This window comes from Heliangelus exortis, chromosome 2 (assembly GCF_036169615.1).
Source record: "Heliangelus exortis chromosome 2, bHelExo1.hap1, whole genome shotgun sequence".
Taxonomy (NCBI): Eukaryota; Metazoa; Chordata; class Aves; order Apodiformes; family Trochilidae; genus Heliangelus; species Heliangelus exortis.
Genome location: NC_092423.1, coordinates 42,901,802 through 42,907,832, shown reverse-complemented (window position 1 = coordinate 42,907,832; position 6,031 = coordinate 42,901,802).

Genomic DNA, 6,031 nt, shown 5'->3' with positions numbered 1-6,031 from the left:
AGTACAATCCAAGGGTAAAAATAAGAAAAGTCATAGTTATAGTTTACATAAGTACAGCTTGTGGTCCACCAAAGACCAGAATAATGGCTCTCATGTAAGCTTTTCAGATTTTTCCGAATTAAGATGGGCCTATCTTTCACATAACTCTCTGCTGGTGGTCTGGTTATGTGACCACAAATTCATTTTATTCTCTTACCTCATTGCTGTGAGTGCCAAGTAAAACTTGTTTGTAGGTCTTCTGGAATGCATATTACATTTACTGCTGGACTGCATAGTTTTTCAGTAATTAAATAGAACTCTCAAAGCTCACTAAACCTGGCTTTGCAGCCAGAGGGAAATTGAGTGGATGCAGAAAATCAGAATGGCATGCAGCAGCCCAAGGAAAACTACACAGAGCAGGAATGGGGGCAGGGCAAGTGTTAGACATGGAGAGAACATCAGAAAATCAACCAGGAGAGGAACTGATCACAGAAGTCATAGAACTGGCTGAAGATGATGGAGGAACAAGTTCCCCTTGCTTTGAAGGTTGTATAAGCAGGAGATCAGAGAGACCAAAAACACCTCCTAGATCATCTCAGTAGGTGTGCAAAAGGTGGAAGTTCAAAAGAAGTGGAGTAGTGAGAGAACTGTAAGAAAGAAAGAGAAAAGTTTGAGTTTAAAAATTATTAACTGTGACAGAAAGGAAGAAGCCTGCTTCAGCTTTCCATTTGCAAGCTCCCAAATGCAATATATTGTATAAAAAAATAAAATCTGCTGTTGCCAACGTAATAAAAGATAGTTCCTTTCCCAATCTGGCTTTTTTTTTCCACCTTCTTTTTTTTATGTCACAGGCATGAAAAGATGCAAGCTTGCAAAAAGGAATGACAAAAGTAACACATTAAAGATTATTAAAATATTCATGATTATCAATAAATTAAAGTGCAATGTTAAATAAACATTGGCAGCATAAAATGCAAACACACTTTCAGTAAGAAATTTAAATAGTTACTTTGAAACAGTAAATATTTTTCTACTTTTTTTTCTTTTCTCTTTTTTTCTTTTTTCTGAGTGATCTATGAACACAGCAATTATAAAGTATAAAATAACCACATGAAGTTGGAAATATTACATTTCTATGATTTAATATGTATTCGTGGACAGAACTGTTGAATCTTTTGGAGTGTATAGCAATCAGTTCAGTTGCTGCAAAAAGCTCTTTTTGGAAGCAATAAATTTTTAGATGCAACGGGTGAGATTCAGGTCAGTTTATTTCTGGAATTGAAATCCAAGACATGGGGAGCTGCTCTCCAAGGTTTTCTTTGCAGCTGAAAAATTACTGGATTAAAAATATTAACATGACAAACATTCCTTCTCTTGCATTGCCACCCATGACAGATGTTTTTGCAGCCAGGCTGTGCAATGCCATCCAACTAAGTAAATCCATAACCTCTTCCTTTTTGTGGTGCCTTCTATTCAATGCCATGGTAAATTCCAAAATTTTGGAATTCTCATCTAAAGCAGAACACCCTGCTATGGAAAATAATAGTTTAATTCAATAAGCTGGGGCCAGGAAAATAGAGTAAATAACATAGGGCAAGAGCTACATTTAAGTGTTTAAGACCATGGTTATTGCAGAGTTTAGCAGAAAATTCATATTTGTTTGATAACAGGATTAAAAAATACTGCACAATGTTGAGAAGAGATTGCAGGAAGGTATCTGAGTTTCAAAAAGGGAGTTTGTGTCTTGTCACATCACCAGCTCTAAAACTGGCAAGAAGAAAGTTTTCACAAAGGAGAAGAGGTGATCACCTCAGGTCTCAGACCCAGGTCTGATCATCTCTGCTGCCCACGCTTTCTCAGATGACGCTTGTCCGTCCCAGCAGGCTCTCAACAAAATCCTCTCAAACATAAATTTTAGTACTTCCAACCAACCTCAGGATCTCTGCACATTAAAACTCAGTTTCCCTTTTTTACATTAGAAAGGGAGACACGGAGCTTTAATAAATTGGTTTCTTAATAGCAAAACCAGAAGAAGAATACAGATATAGGTATTTTTAGGCTTCTGCTACTATTAGAGTGGAACACAGCAGCACAGCTTCTGGTTCTTTTATGGGCCTGATCCTCTCTTTAAGGGCTGCTGGCTGTTTCCTGCAGCTGGGGTTGTGGGTGCTCACCCACTCCTAAAACCAGACCTATTTTTATGCCTGGAATAGAGAATACTCCAAATCAAAACCTTATCTCAGCTCTCTGTGTCCTCATCTCCTTTGCTGCTTTGCATTGTCACCACTCAAGAAACAGCTTCTTTGCTTTTGTGCTTAAAACCATTTAAACTTAATTGGGCTTTCAGAGAGTGCCTTGACTGTGTGCTGACACTCTGGGCTCAGTTACCTCATGGACATATTGAAACCCAAACAAAAGCACAAACCCCAAATGCTTCAATTGCTAAACAAAACCGCTCTCAGAGGAATTCTGAAGATGTTCACAGCCTTTGCAATTTGGGAAGGATGGACCGCCCATCAGCTTCTCTCAAGCCTGAATCTCTGCCTTGAACACATGTGGGCCAGCTGGCTGCCCTTGACAGCAGGAGTTAGTTTTGCATGCACTTTCTATAATTTTGGTTTAGATATTTGTCTGAAGGACATCTTGGCATCTGCAACTAAATATTACATTCAGGAAAGCCTGTGTGTACACAGTCTCAGTCGTTTATAGAAGCGCAGGACACTTCTGAATAAAATGCTAAATTTAGACTGAAACTCCTCATTCACAAAAAAAAAATATAATCTATTCACATTAAAGGGTTTTTTCTTTTTTTCCAAAGAATTTTTAAATATTTCCTTTTGATTTTAGCAAACCCATATATTTTTTCCTTCAGCATAATACCACAGATTATTCATCTAGAACCAAAAAGAAGGTGATCAGCAAACACTTATTTATTCAAATGACTTTTTTTCAGCCAAGATGTGTCTTCTGTTACATAACTTCAATTTTTCTTTTGAATACTAGGGTGTTTAGTGTTCTTTTAACTAATTTTATTGTAACTTTGGGAATAATTAAACACTTGTTCTCTTAACATGCCATTCTATAGGCAGCCTATAAAAATTAAGAAATAGGTCATTGAATTTACTGGTAGATGTGTATAGATAACACAGCAAAAAAAAACCTCAAAAAACTGCTTTCTTTGAACTGAGTTTGTGTTTTTCATTTCTCTGCTACACTAGAAAGTTTTCTCACAAAAATACTTCCAGTTGATGTAGCTCTATAACTGGATATTATTATGTTATGTGGTTATATTGTTATTACTGGATATCTTAGAGAATGTAAGCATAAATGAGGACAGATTTTGTGAGGAGAAACAGATGTTGGAGCAATAAGGAGAGGAAGGGACCAGAGAGGTGGAAAGAACCTCTATATTATTTATGGAGGGAGCACTCTTTGGAATCAGACTACTAAGTCAGGAATATTCACACTGCAAAAGCATCATTTTAAAAAACATGCAAGATGAAATATACGATGTGACATTGAAAATGTTGAAGTCTTAGCTTCTATTATTAGAATATAGTCCAATGGAAAGAAATGTTGAATTTCTGTATGCCAGTAATAAGCTTAAGCACATATGTGTCTTGAAAAACAGAAAAGAAAGAATTATGCAATGCATAGCATGGAAAACATCAGCCCTGAAGCTGTAATGAGGGAAGAACTTTGTGCAACCACTATGACCACGTTGTGTTAATGCTACTGTACAATCTTCTCTTCGTCTGCTTGTCGGACAAATCCTGACCTGATCCCCAAGGCGAGTTCCTTCTTTGGGGTGAACATGCAAACATGCAAAGCAGAATAAAATAAAGGTGGTTTTTTGGACCTGGAAACAGAAGGTACAGTGCTAAGAGAATTTTGACAGTTTTTTTCATTCTGTTGCAAGTATCACTGGAAATTTTAAGTGCTTTATTTCATATTAAGCTAGTCCTTCTAATTCAGTACATAATATGGTGGAAGGAGACACTTTCTCCTTCCACTAGCTCACACAGGTATAATTCAGTAAGTGAAGGTCTTCTATGCACTACTCACAGAAAAGTAAATTAATTAAGAATGTATTGCTGCTTCCATATTTGAAGGTTGAAACTACTGAAGTTATGTAGCACTTTCATCCAAAATGATCATTACAATTAAGCCAAGTAGTACAAACACAGCTTTCTGGAATGTATCATAGAACAAGGGTCTGTCAAGTCTGACTCCAAGAAAAGAAACCATAGAAGAAATTACAAATAATATTCCTCTGCTACTACATGGCTTATTTTTAAGGACAATTTTTTCTAAATATATATATATAAAGATCTCCCAGCAGCTGATGTGGCATTTCGCTTCTGAACAGCCAACCATCTGCTTATTAATGCCCCAGGCAGCAGATGTAATTTCATTAGGCAAAAAAATAATTTGCATTTGCCATCAATGATAACTGAGAATAATTCTAAAGATAGTAAATGGGCAAGCTGTCCTTTAATGAATGCGTTTGTGTGGTGAAGAGGGTAGAATTGAGCTGACAGATGACATGAAAAATACACCGATTCTTTTTGGCTAGGGAAAAACCTCTGGTACCCTGCCTATTCTTAATATTCAAGTTCTGAAAGTGGCAAGTAGTGACATTGCATCTGCTGTAAAAACATTCCTTTTACTAAAACTTGGTGGGTTTGGTGTTGAGAGGGTAGGTGTGGTGATGCCCATCTCTGCTTACATGGTGCAGATGCCCAGGCCTTGGCACTGCATTGTGCCAGAGAGATGAGTAGGGAAGGGCAGTAGCTCCACTTGTTCATTTGTAGCTCCAGTCAAGGAGTGCAATAGGCTTTTCTTTACAGCTACACTGTGTTGTTGGCTGGTGGGGTCATAGTTTGTTCAAATCTCTATGCCCTTATCTTGGAGGAAGTGTGCCAGAACTGTGCTGGACCTGGTTTTCTGGAGTGGTGGGCCACCAAATAATTCCTTTGTCTTTCCAGTTCTATTCATGTCTTGCAAAGAGAATCTACAAACAGTCCCATTTCTTCAAGCTTTTTTTTTTCCTTGTTCATCCCAATCAGCCACTGTAATGGGCATCTGCTGTTATATCCTCAGAAGTGATGAACAAAAATTTCCTCCCACTCTAGAAACTGCTCACTTTTCCCATAATACCTCTAGAGTCTAGGTTACTTCTGATTTAAAATAACTCCATACATTAAATCTAAGTTATAAAAGTACAAAGAAAAAAAGACCTGAACACAATTCTCTTAATGTTAGTATCACATAATGATATTATTAAGCACACTATGAAATTTCAAAATGTTTTCTTCTTCTAGTGTGTGGGTATGATTCTTGTCCTTGAAGAAATGCTGCACTGTTTGTAGTTAAGGATGTCAGGCTTTTAGAAAAGCCATTGAATACATGGGAGTTCATTTCTTTCATGTTTCTTTCTTCTTTTATGTCTGTAATAGGAATTTAACTCTTGAGGCAGAAAAGCTCACTGTAAAGCAGGCATTGCAATGCAGGATGGAATTACTGAGGGGGAAAAAAGGGTTCTCTCAGTCTGGTTTCACCACCTCAAAGACTTGCCTGTATGTGCATAAAATAGATTGGGATGAAATACCCATGCTCTGTATCTCTCGCAGTAGGAGAACAGATATTTATGCCCTTTATTATCTGATATTAGAAAGGAGGCCTAGTATAAAATTTTGTTTCTAATGAAGCCTATAGTAAATATCTGCAATATTCTTCAACTCCCCACAGTTCTGTACAACAAACAAAACTGTACCAACCAGAAGTTTCCAAATAAGATGCAGAAACACTGTTACAGAAAAAAATTAAATTTTGTGTTTACCTAAAATAGCATTGCCAAGGTGAAATTCCCTGTTTTAGACGTGGCACACACCTTTGTCACCTGAATCACAATATATTTTCCTAGTGAATTTAAAAGATGATCCTGTCTGTCAAGACTTGATTCTGTATTATCTTGAGACCTGGCAACACTGTCATCGTCAACATTTCACAGAGATGCTTCAGACTTTGAAGAAACTGCTCAGCACTTCTT